Source organism: Balaenoptera borealis (genome assembly GCF_965194805.1).
Source record: "Balaenoptera borealis genome assembly, chromosome: 8".
Lineage (NCBI taxonomy): Eukaryota > Metazoa > Chordata > Mammalia > Artiodactyla > Balaenopteridae > Balaenoptera > Balaenoptera borealis.
The window spans coordinates 64,642,142-64,655,652 of record NC_138865.1 but is presented as its reverse complement, the minus strand read 5'-3'; the positions used below and the strand labels follow the sequence as shown (position 1 = coordinate 64,655,652).

General features: G+C 38.6%; 1 long non-coding RNA gene across 1 annotated transcript; it reads right to left on the bottom strand.

Annotated features, from left to right (window-relative positions):
* Positions 1 to 604: 604 nt before the first annotated feature.
* On the bottom strand, positions 605 to 12,895 carry LOC309634420. The gene is made up of 2 exons (XR_014248086.1): positions 12,834 to 12,895; positions 605 to 7,266 (listed from the first exon to the last, which is right to left on the bottom strand). It is a non-coding gene; the product is annotated as an uncharacterized lncRNA (long non-coding RNA).
* Positions 12,896 to 13,511: the final 616 nt, after the last annotated feature.

Genomic DNA, 13,511 nt, shown 5'->3' with positions numbered 1-13,511 from the left:
AAATAATAACGTTTTATTAATTCTGGTGTTTCTAGAAGTCAGCAAGGATGTGGTGCTGAACTGGGCTGGGCTTAGTGGATCTCTACTAGACCTGCTTATGTCTGCAATCATGTGGCAGGTCAGCCAGATGCTGGGGGCTCCAGGATGCCCCTGCAGGGACCTGGATTGCTTGGATTTGAATCCTGCCTCTAAAATTTAATATCTGTGCAGTCTTGAGAAAATATCTTGTCTCCTAATTCCTAAATAGTCTCATCTATAAAATGGGAATAACAGTACCTTCACAGAGTATTGGTGGGAGTATTAAATAATATATATATCCTGACATACAGTCATTTAATAAATGTATGATATTTTATTATTAGTAGTACTGATTGGAAAATATTAACAAAGATGCAAATTACAAGAATGGGGAAGATCAGTGAATTTCTAGCTGGACTTGCAAATGGCTAAGCATCAATAATTTGTGAAGTAAAATACAGTACCAAGCACATACCGACTGTGTAACCTAGGTTTTAACTATCTCTAAACTATTTCATTGAAATCACGATGAATTCTTCTAATACGTAAATCAGCAAAGTATATAAATGCTTTGTACTTACTTCACTTCTTTTAAAAAAAATGGGATTCTGAATCATTTTTGTGCATTTTAAAGAAAGGCTTTATCAAAGCAATCCATAATTATAGCAGCCCTCTCCTGATAGGACCAGAGGGACATATTCTAAATAAAGTCTTTCATGGAATTAGAGAGAAATGTTCCCATTCCTTTTTCCCCCAAACTTCACTTACAATCCTTTCACCCATTACCCAGTAACGCCATAAAGGAACCAGATCAAAAGTTCTGCAATCTCAAGTTCATGTATCATAAAAAGAACATATTCTACCCATGGGTAGGAAAAGGAGGCAAATCCAAGTTCCTAACCACAGACCATAGCTAGGGAGTGTGTATCAAACACCTATCCCTTGGAAGAAGAATGGCAGTTCTTCTGTGAGATGAAAATAAAGGAGAAATAGGAGAAAAGAACGTTGCCAAGTCACCAAAGAAACCAATTATGCTTCCAAGCAGCCAGAACATAAGCATATGCCTGTGGGCCCAGGGCTTAAAAGAAATCAGAGAATGTTGAAAGAAAATCAGGCTTCAGATCTAAAGGAAATCATCTTCTTTGTGAATCCTGCCTGCAGTTTTGATTTTTTTTTTCTCTCAATAGAATTTGCATGAACCGTTTCAATTCATTCTCCTTGCACAGATACAGCACATTTACCAGCATGCTGACATTCCAGTGGAAGAAGTGGAATATGATATATGCCTTTTGGTCTCCTTCAGTAGAATGGACTACTCTCACAAACTTTGCTTTTGAACTTCAGAAAGGATGAGGCTAATATTTATTGAGTACCTGATATGCAGCAAGAAACTGACAAATGTTTTCATGTATGGTTTGTCACTTAATTCTTGCTATAACCCTACAAGGCATTAACCCCATTTTACAGATGAGAAGACAAGCTCAAGAGGTCATGTGGCTTGGCCTAGGTCACAGAGCAAACATTCCACTGGAGCCAAATCAGAATGAGTGCTTGCCAATTAAGAGAGAAAAATATACCGCAAGCATGCAGGTCACCACTCCCTTCCCACCACCTTTTATCCCCCTTTGGGATACTTCCTGAAAATAGCTACATTTCACCTCTACTGCATTCATCTCCATGCACACTGCATAAATGCCTCAGACAGAAAGATCCAGCAAAGTTCTCAAATCAGTTACCCAAACACCATGCACACATACACACTCAGTGAAATGCAGAGGTTGGAGGGGAAAGGGAGGTAAAAATGAAAGTCTGTCTGTGGAAGAGAGATGAGTATAAATGAAACTTGGCTTGCAACTTCTGTGCTCATTACCCTGTGTTTTTCAGAGATCTGTTTTCAATTGCTGGTTTACCACCCTGTACTGGGAAGTGCCCATAAAAGGAAAGCGTGAGAGATCAGGAGCCCAGTTATTCCTTTATGCACCAGTCACAATCAGTTGCCAGCATATAAACTTGAATACCTCGTGGACTCAAATGGAGTTTAGCCCATAGATACTAAACTTCCTTTAAGACACAGATATCTTGTAAATTGAGTTTCATGTACTTCTGTCCTTTTAGGAAATTTGGGTGGTTTAATTCTGATTGCCTTGTCTGTGCCTCTGGAAGTAAAGCGTCTGTAGAGAGACTGAGAACTTTATAAGACTTTCTGTAGGTAACTAGTAAATTATGAGATGGTCAGGTGTAGGCTACATGTGGATACAAATGTAACCTCGAATTCACTGTTAGGGTCATATGTGTTATTTCTCCAAGAAGTTCTGGGAAGCGTCTACACTTCATGAGTAGGATCTATGCACTAAGCATGATGCTAAATGTTCAATATGGGTGGTCTCATTTAAGTCAATTCTGTGTTTTACGCTCATGTTCACAGGGAGTTGCTCATGAGGTGGTTTGAAAAAGGATGTGCGCTTGTATTTGCCTGTTTGATCTCAGAAACTGAGCTGAGAACAAAGCAGGGTGGTACTTGTGCTGGTTGGGAAGAACTCTGTGACACTGATGTCATGGTTTGAGTCAATACAGACACTTGAGAGAACAGATACTCTGTGGCCTTTCTCTTGGTGACACTATACATGGAAAAAGACAAGAAGCCTTAGGATGCAGTAGTAGAAGTTGTTGATAAAGGCAGAGTTCAATAGTGACCTGGGTTGAGACCAAAGGCAAATAAAATATTTATGGTTCCAGTTTTTGATTTCTTAAAACAGGGAATAAAGGATACCCACGTTTTTTGGTCTAAAAACTAATTGAAATTACTTCCTGAAGTGAAGATTAGAAATCAGAGGAAATGTTTTTAAAGAAAGACACATTTAAGAGAACCTGCTTATTGAGGGAATCTCAGTTCCTTGTGAGACAAAGGCCTAGACCAACGTAGGTCTCCGATTGTTTGATTCCCTAGTCACCTGGTCTGCTTTCTCTCCTGCTACCCAGAAGATCAGATATTTGTGGTAGAGTTTGTTTGGCTACAACCTGTTTGGGGAGGAAATTCAGATTCACTGCCAAGGTGTACCCAGGAAGACATTGCCACTGAACTCATTTCACCAAGCAAACAAAGCTGTAGCTCAAACACCACTGTGACTCTTTCAGACCTCCCCGGTGATGGATAAAAGCCTCATAAGCTAAATAGTTTTTTCCCTATCAGTCAACATTTGACTCGCATTAGTGAAGACCTCTCACAATTCAATGATATGCTCGTTGATCAGGAAAGAAGTATCTGTATTTATTTAATGGCTAGTCTCTTCAGCTGGTGTTATTTCAAGATTTCGTTTTTGTATTGTATAAACTGCAAGCAATGGCTATCTGACCCATTTCTTTTCAATCCTGTTCAGTGTTAGTGAGGGATATCAAATTGACAGGCTCAGAGAGAAAACAGGAGTTATCACAGCAGAGTAAAGTTGCAAATATCCCTTCTGTTTCTGGTCTCCAGAGCTGCCAGTGACCCTGGTGTTACTGTGGAGAGAAGAATGCACAAGCAAGTTAGTTGGGCTACAGGTTGAATAAATAACATTATTTTGAAAAAGGAAATTCTTAGGGCTCACTGGATTGCCAAGGAATCTTTAGCTTCATCTCAATCCTTTGTTTTACAAAAGGGTGCTATTAAAAATATTTGCTGCCCCAAATATTCTTGTATTTCCTTTCCATTTCTCTAAATCCTGGCAATACTTTAAGGCCTAGCTTCTATTTCACCTCCTCTGTGAAGATTTTCCTGAGCACTAAAACCCACAGCAATTGCATCTCTTCCAAACTCCTCTGGCTCTAGGAGGAAAGGATATAATAGTGATTACATCATAGCATAAGCCTGAGTTCCAGCTGTGATTCGCACTGGCCGCGTGGTGTTGGGAAGGTTACCTCTCACCTATGATCCCTGATTCCCTCACCCATAATTCTCATCTACTAATACTTGCCCTCATTGAATGGTGATGAGGATTAAATTAAAATAAAAGTGCCATGGGTAAAGACCTGACCCATAATCTCTCAAGCAATTTATCATATTGTCTTTAACCTTGTTATTTACATAACCTTGTTATGTTTCATATGTTCTTTTTTTTAAAAAATTATTTATTTATTTATTAATTTATGGCTGTGTTCGGTCTTCGTTTCTGTGCGAGGGCTTTCTCTAGTTGCGGCAAGTGGGGGCCACTCTTCATCGCGGTGTGCGGGCCTCTCACTATCGCGGCCTCTCTTGTTGCGGAGCACAGGCTCCAAACGTGCAGGCTCAGTAGTTGTGGCTCACGAACCTAGTCGCTCCACGGCATGTGGGATCTTCCCAGACCAGGGCTCGAACCCGTGTCCCCTGCATTGGCAGGCGGATTCTCAACCACTGCGCCACCAGGGAAGCCCCCCCATGTGTTCTTTATCTTAAGGAGATTCTAAGCTCCATATCAGAATCATGTGTCTTATTTACTTGTGTTTATATCCTCTACCACCTATTTTAGTGCTTAGCACTAAAATAGTTTTAGCTGTCCAGGCACAGTAGACTGATGCCTTGATGTTTTAACTGGTGTAAATAGCCTTGGCAGAAAGAAGAGAGCTATGTCCTAGAGGTAGGTGCAGCCTATGAGCATACGCACGCTCCTTCTGATTAGTATATGCAGCCATGGTATGGTGCATATAGCGGAGAGAAAAAACACTTCAGCAGTTTGAATGGCTCTTGCCACAACTGTGGCAGAGGGGGAAGTTTTCTAAAGTGAAAACAGGCAAATGCCATAGACGAAAGGGTCTAGTATGCCTTGGAGAAGCAGTTTTAAGTGCATATTTTTCTCGTTTATTCCAGTTAATGAAGACTGGCCAAATAATCCCTCCCAGAATGCTCAGAGTGTAAACCTGGGAATCTCCTGGGGTCTAAGGGGGGAGTGGAGACCAGCAAGTTCCCTCAGATTTGAGTGACTAGTGCTGGAGCCTAGAGGAGAGGTGGTTCTGCTAGTGGGTAGCTATAAACTTGTGTGGGAAGTGGTAGTAATGTATTACCGTGGTAATTGCAAGACCAGCAAGTTGCAAGGAGTAAGACATTTGACCCTATCACCAGTGGCTAAGGCAGGATCCCTTTGTTATATCTGGGAATGTGACTAGCAAAACCATAGTCATGTGGTTGTTTGGCAAAGCACCCTAGATTGGACACAGACTGATTACATGCTTAAGCATCATGAGTCACTCAGTCTTATATTCAAACTCTTCGTGATTTTTCTGTGGCATCTTGTACACTCACACTGAGCCTTCCAGAGGGATCCCTGTCCTGTGGATCAGCTGTATTACATTCACTCATTCCACAAACAATGCCTTGTGCACCTACTAGGAGCCAAGCATTGTATTAAGTAATAGAGTTACTAAGGTAAAACACACAGTCCCTGCCCTGAGGAAACAGGTCTACCAGGCAAGACAGAGAAGAAAAGAGTTGGTTACAAGCAGTATGATAGAATGCAATGATAGAGCGATGCATAACACAGTGTGGAGGAGGACTCCTCATCCACACAGCTGCAGGGAAGAGAAGTCAGAGAAGCCTCCTCAAACAAGTTCCTTTGGATTGAGTTTTGTAAAGTGAGGGTATTAGCCAGAGGAAAGCAGAAAGAAAGAGTATTCTGCGTAGGGAGTACTGTACATACCAATGCAGGAAGGCGTGAGGGCACACTCCAGTGTGAAATTCATTGGCTACAACTACAGCTCAGGGCATAACAGGGTAAAGAAAATAGCTGGGGGGTGACGCAGGGGTCAGATCATGAACCCTATGTGTGCCATGCTACTGGGAATGGATGCGATACTGTTCTCAGAATATTAAGGAGTACAAAAGAACACAATTTGATTGGATATTCCATTAAAAGCCCGGAAAAAAGCTGGATGGAAATGATGGTGGATAAGGAGATCTGGGAGAAAGAATAAATTTTATTTGATTATGATAACACTGTGGTACTTGGGAAAGGTTCAGATGAAGACATCCAGTGGAGAGTTAGATATTGTTCCTGGAACTGGGAGCTAAATATGCAAGTTGGGGAGTCAATGGTAATTAAAGCCACAGAAGTGTATTAAATCACTCAAAGAGAGTGTGTAGGATGAGAAGAGTAGAGACCAAAATTTTGGGATGAGCATTTCAAGAAGAAAACTTGATAGATAATTAGAAACAGTGGCCAGAGAGTCAGAAAGAGAGTCATGAGAAATGTTCATGGAGGCCAAGGGAGTAGAGAGTTCTCCAAGAGAACGAAATGATCAACAGTAACAAATGTCACTTGGCTGGAAATTGACTTTCAGTTTGACATTTTAATCCTCATCACAATTCTCTAATAAAATACTGACTTCCTAATTTGATTGTTGACAGTTGCCTTGCCCCACCCTGATTATAATTTCAGATTTTCTGTGACTCAACAAGGGAGGCAGAATTTCCAGAGCATAAGCAGGTACTAACTGAACTGCAGCTTCTTTTTAATATGAGAGTGGCCTAGCACCAACAACAAAGTTAAAGGGACAGCATATGAGAGACACGGTCCAATGTGAAATGGTCCCCAGTTTAGTGTTTATTCTGAGAGTTAGCTCAGCACTTCTTTCTGCTGATGGGGAGAAATATTCATAGCACCTTCTCAGACTCCCAGACTGCAGATTCCTCATCTCAACACTTAACTGCCCAACAGCTGCTCATTCTGTGCCCAACTCAGAAAGATTTATTTTCAGCGACCAAGAAATGACATACTAACCATGCCTCACAAGGGTTGGTTCTTTCAGAAAGACTTCCACCTTTGTCTGGCAAACCTGGGAAAACTGTCGAGTCTATTCCAAAAGAATGTCAATGTCAGGTTCTAAAGTCTAAAGAAATTAAACAATTTCTATATTGAGATTTCATTAGTTTCATACAAAAAAGAAAAATATGATACATATTCCCATAATTGCTTTAGAAACATCTCATAGTATTTTGGCCATGTCAGTTATGTATTGCTATATAACAAACAACCTTAAAACTTAGATTGAAACAATGAATTATTATTTTTCATCAAGATTCAAAGGTTTGGTTTGGTATTTTCTATGTACATTTGAACTCGCTCACATGACTGCATTCAGCTGTTGAGTTGGCTGAGATGGAAAGTTCAAGATGACTTCACTTACATGTCTGGCAGTTGATGCTGGCCGTGGGCTCGGGTACCTCTGTTCTCCTCTACATGATCTCTCATTCTTCAGTAGGGTAGACTGACTTCCTTGCATGGCCATCTCAGGGCAGCACTGAAAGAATGTGAATGTGGAAGCTGCAAAGCCTGTTAAGGCCTCATCTTGAAAACCACACAGAATCACTTCCACTGCATTTTATTTTCAAAGCAAGTTATATGCCACTCAGATTCCAGGTGAGGAAATAGAATCCATCTTCTGATTGGAAAAACTACAAAATGTTTTTCTTCAGGCCGTGTGTGTGTGTGTGTGTGTGTGTGTGTGTGTGTGTATTTAGTATTATTTTTTACCTAGTTGCTATTCACTGAAGACACACTACAGAATAAAAACTAAAAGCAAATTCTTTGAAATCATAGTACTTGAGTTTTAATCCCAGCTCCTCCCAGCTCTATCAGCTCTGCTACTACTTGCCTCAGTGGGTTACAAGAGTATTTTATGGTATTTTACTTATAAAGTGCTTAGAAAAGTACCTGGTATATAAAAAACACTCAGTGATTATTATCTTTATTTATTAGTATCTTAAATGTCTTATTTTTCTATTCTACATTATAACTATATTGCTATGTTATTACAGGCTCTTCACATATGTAATTTAAATTTCTATCCAGCAGTTCTTTATGTGGCTATACTATAATTTTCTTAACCGTCTCCTCTATAGTATATTTAGTCTAATTCCTATTATTAGGTATTATGTACTGAATGCAATGATTGTTTTTAGGTATAAAGCTGTTTGCATTTTTTTGTTATACTTGGGTCTGTGCGTATTTGTCTATATGTTTGTGGTTATTTCCACAAGATAGATTCTCAAGGTTGGAAATTCTGGTAATGAATTGTCTAAGACGTCTGATACGTATTGCCAAATTCCTTCCCAGAAGAGCACATCAGTTTCTACCCTCACCAACAATATATGAGAAGGTGTGCCTCTATACCCTCAGTTGTGATGCTTTGGCTGTGACATTATCTCCAGATGGAGCACATGAGAAATCTGGACTCTCATTTTCTCCTCCCTATGAAAGCAGATTAAAACTAAGCAGAAAAGTAGCCCTAGATGCCACCGAAAAAGGTTGGGGAAAAGATGTGGGGGGTTAGAGCAAACATGTCTAGTAAAAATAGAAAAATATAATATTCACATTGAAAAAATTAGTTGCCATCTATCCTTTCAGCAGTAAACTAAAAGATATGCACTTAAAGTAATAGATAAAATTGCTATTTTTATTTGGTGGCTAGTTTGATTTTCTTTAGTGATAATGTCTAAATAATGAGAGAAAGAGATGCCAAACATCAGAATTTCCACAGCAGCCAAAATGTCCAGTTACAACCCTCTGCAAAGCAAAATAGGATAATAGGTGGATTTGACATTTACAGATAATTTTCTCTTCCATCATTAGATGGATGACTCCAACACAATGACAATAAGTCCTTATCTTCCAATCATATTTAATAGAACAAATTTGCTATACTCATGAACATGAATAGACTCTTGGCAGTGCGGGTTATTTTAATGGACACATCACTTTAAGCTAAACCTTCTCCATCTGTTCAGCTCTCTAATTACCAGTGCATAAAGTACATAATTCACAATTACATCATAAAAATAAGATCTACATTATATCAACTCATGTCGGAGCTTTTCAATCTACGCTATTTGGCATCTGTTGCCATATTAATATTTGCTCCCTTTCAACAAATCAGAGACAAATACACCACTTCTCAGTTAGGAAAATCTGAAAAAAATTACACGTTTGCAAGAGAAAAGGGAATTCTCTATCATACCATTTCCTTTTATAATCATGCCTTATTGTTCAGTATCACTTACTTGCTCCTATAATCAGTCAGTCCTACAGGATCCAATCCCTTTCTGAGTTGGGCCTTCACAACTTTCATTGGAGAGAGTCAAAACTAATTTAGTCACAAAAAGCTTAATTTTGCACATATGACAATGCTAAAGTTATTTCTCAGCTCATTTTAAGAATATAAGTGATATAATTGAGATTATATAGAGAAAATTAATTATAATTATATACCATATATATGCATACATAGGTATGTGTGTGTATGTATGTATATATATATATATATATATATATATATATATATATGTTTTCTCATTCGAGGGCAGATTGGATTAGTCTGGGTATCTGTTAGATGGAAAACCATAAGAGGAGACTAAAAAGAGAAGTAAGGAGAATGGGAAAATGATAGATGGGCCAGCCCATCCACTTGACTCCCCCAGCCCCTGTCCCACCTTAGGGTCTGAAGATTGGGTGATGTGCAGAATTTGCTGAAGACCACGTCCCTGGCTGCCCTGCCGCCTTGCTCTGGGATCCTACATGCTTAACTGTTCTCTTTGCTTACCTTTGGACTTGATACAGTTCTTCACTTTTTATAATTGCTGGCATCTGTTTGCCTTTGCATATCTGATTCACTGAAGGACAGGGTACTTCCTGTTCCCTTTGTGTAGTGTCACCATGGTGACACACTCACCTGGAGGCTTAATAAGTCCTCGTTTTTGGTGACAATTATGTAAAATGTGGACAAAGAGTTGGAGGTCTCTGAGTGCTTCAGAGGGCAGAAAGGACTCCCAGTTCAAGGAAGCCAGAAGGCTTTCCTTTTGCTACAGATTAGAGTGATATAACTCAAGCAAATAAGGCTAGAGAATGCTGACTTAGATTCTGGCTTCCACATTAGAGTGAAAACACTGTTAAAATTGTTTTATTAATTCTGAACTAATCACTCAGTAGAGAATAGCATCTTGTTGATGAAGGGAGTATCCTGTCAATCAGACATGCAACTGGTTAGCTGATCCTTCACCTTATACCTAGCTTCTAAACATTTATCAACTCATACTATGATTTTTTCTTTACATTTGTCTTTCCAATTAGACTGGGGAACCATTAGCTCAGTGTAATTGGCTGAATTGTGTCTATTTCATCAATGCTATTGCTAATTTATTTATTAGATAGTGTTTAGGAGTGAATGAAAATTAAGTCAATTGTCAGCATCTCCTTATCTCTCATGGTACAATATTATGCTTTACAAGGTAACGGAATTTTGTTTCTAATATTGGTTATATTAGGTTCAGTTCTGCTGATTCCTGTAACGTTTGTTCTGAATACTCAATGTGCTTTATTTTATTTTTCAGAAAAAGTTTTGGGAAAAACAAAAGACCCTATAATTCATTGCATGCATTTTACATTTAACATAGTGACTGGCAAGGCTATGATTAAAGACTATTTTTCCCAAGTCCTTTCTTAGATCCAGACTGATTCCCAAGCAACTCAAGACAGGTGACCTCAGACTTTCTTTTCCCTATGCTATGAAAGAAGCTTTCAGAATCTTATTTTTCTGAAGTCTCAGTTGCGAATATACAGTATGCTGTCAACAGTGACAGAGATCACACTGAAAGCACTTACAGTCTAAGAAATGCCTGATTGTACATTTAATATAAATTGTAAAATGTCTTCTTATCTTCTATGGTAAATCAAAGGTTGACTCTCCTTCCATAACTACTGAGCATTATTTTGATTGATAGATTATACCAGAAATAACAAACTGTATTCCAGCTACAAAAAAAAAAAAATAGAATTATTTGATAAAATGCCATCCCAATTATGATGCCTGCCTATGGAAGGATTAATGTAACCTTGCATCAAAAACTACTGTTATAAGCAGTGGATCTGATTCCTTTCTTGGAAACTTTTGCTAGGTACTCACCCTGTGGAAATTTAGCTCAGACTACTCCAGCTGGCATTTCAGCTTCTGCACCATGGCCACAACCCAATTTCTGCTATCACCCACTATATCCCCAAACACATTATCTGTTTAAACAGAACTACTTGCTATTCCCTAACTATATTCTATGTTAGATTTGCTTCTCTTTGCTCATGCTGTTCCCTCTGAACATCTCTTTAGTCCTTTCCTCCTCTCTTGCATCCCTAATCTCCATCTCTCAGACTCCACCCATCTTTCCAAACCCTGTTCAAATGTCATCTGTCCTTGAGGACTTCCTCCCCATGAACATAATCTCTCACTTCACTGATCCCTTGGGGCTCTTTATACTGGAATAATTCTTTTATCCCCTCAGTTAATGTCTCTTGAATATAGAGACCATACTGTAACCATTTAAAATCTGCAGCTGTCAACACAGCATCTGGCACATCAGGTGCTAGAGAAGTCTTTACCGGGTAGACTGAACCCCTTCAAGGGTAGGATCACATATTGGAGGTCTTTGAAACCTCAACATCTAGCATTGTGTTAGCTCAAAATTGGTGCTCAGGAAACATCAGCTGAATAAATTGAATCATAGAAAACTGATGCAGACATTCTACTTTCCCTTTTCAAAAACACCAGAAGAAAAGACCTGAGGATCTATTTTCTTTTTTAATTGTGTGGTCACTTTAAAAAGAATCCTCACCATCCCGGAAGGTTAGCAGTGTCACTCAGCACAGAACAGAGTGATCGTATCAATATTCATAAGCTCAGCGAAGTGCCGCTGGCTTCAGTGCAGTTTTGACACTCTTCAACCTGACTAATAAAATAAAAACTAATTCTAAAAATAATTTACCTCCTGGAGACCTTAAAATTGATTTTACTAATGAAGGAGGAAAAAAACTAGCATGGACCTTTGCTTTTCGATAAGTGAATCAAATGTTATAACAGATCATAAGTCTAAAATGGCATATTCTAAACTGCCAACATCTCTTTTTAGAGGACATTTTGCACACTTTTCATGCATGTTTACAAGTTGAGCTGTTTCGTCAGCTAATTAAGAGATGGAAGGGTGAGGCTGAGGGAAATGAGGAAACCAAAGGAATTCAGATTTGTTTTGATTTAGTCCATTTTAGCTTCATTCAGTAGAAGCTATCTTCCAATAAGCAGGTTACTCTGTGGAAGATTATAGAATGGCATATGTGTAACAAAAATATGAGACTCTTAGACATGAAGATAGCATTTTTTAATTCACAAATCTCTTTATCATTAGAGTAAACTCGGAATAACCTGCTGCTTCATAAATGGCTAGTGAGAGAAAGGGAGATATCATTCCTCAAGCCTTGCTGGCTAGCAACTAGGCCAGAAAGAATCATGGAATAGATAGAATATGGTGCTATTACTTGCTAGATTGTTTGAAGGTTGCCCCTGGGAAAGTTTTTGGTCTGCCATGTGTGTGTGTGTGTGAAAGAGAGACACACAGAGACAGAGAGACTGATAGACAAGCAGAGACACAGAAAGACTGAGAGAAGGAGAGAGAGAGAGAGAGAGAGAGTACCATTGGAGCTTTCACATTCACATCAATCAGTTAAGCAATCCCAGATCAGCTTCTAGATAAATAGGCATGACTGGAAATATTTAAGACTGATGGGGCCACCATTCATCCTGCATATTTTAATCATTTATCTTCCTTAAGGTATGGTGTTGAACCAGATCCTTTAAAATATTTTCTTACTGTTCTATTTCTTTTTTGAAATTATTCCTTAGCTCTCATATGTTATGATTCTTTCATCTCATGAAGTTACTGAGAAGTCCCATATCATGCTCTAAAAATACACCTTCTTTATGGAATCATAGAATATTGTCTCTGGAGAGCACTTTGTACATAATAACATTCCCCCCACTGCCCTTCCTACCTTTTATGCTGAGGAGACTAAAATCCAGAGGGGTGAAATTCTCAAGGCCCAGCAAGTTGGTGAAACTCCATAAATGAGAATCTAAATTCCTATCTGTCCAGCTCATTGTTTTCTGTTTTGCCTTGCTGTACTTTTTTTTTTTTTCTGCACCGCTTTGGCTCTAAATCAAAGAAGGAAACCTAAATATTTAAGTAAAAATATAAATGTGCCCTATATTTCCAGAACACTTCCATGAACTTTATTCATTCATTCATTCCTTTCATTTATTTAGTAAAAAATATACTGAGTACCTACTTTCTAGATACCAGGGATAGAAAAGACTATAAAAAAGATTCCATTTTCCCCATATAGTTTATTTTAAAATACATATATTTATTTGTATGTGCATATATGTAATATGTATAATATGACTCATAGTAAGTAAGGGAAAGACTAAGGAACATTTTTGCATTCTAAAAGGTTTTTAAATGTCTCTGCTATCCACATCTGATTGTTGAACATGTATGCTCTTTTCTGGGGTTAATCTCGTAAGTAAGGAAAACCACCAACTTCCCCCACCAACAAGGGACAGCCAATTAGAATCAAGAACGTTGATACACAACATATATGTGCTTCTTCCTCACTAGCACACCTTCTCATTATGTCCTCTGTCCCTTAATAATTGTATTTCTCCATCTA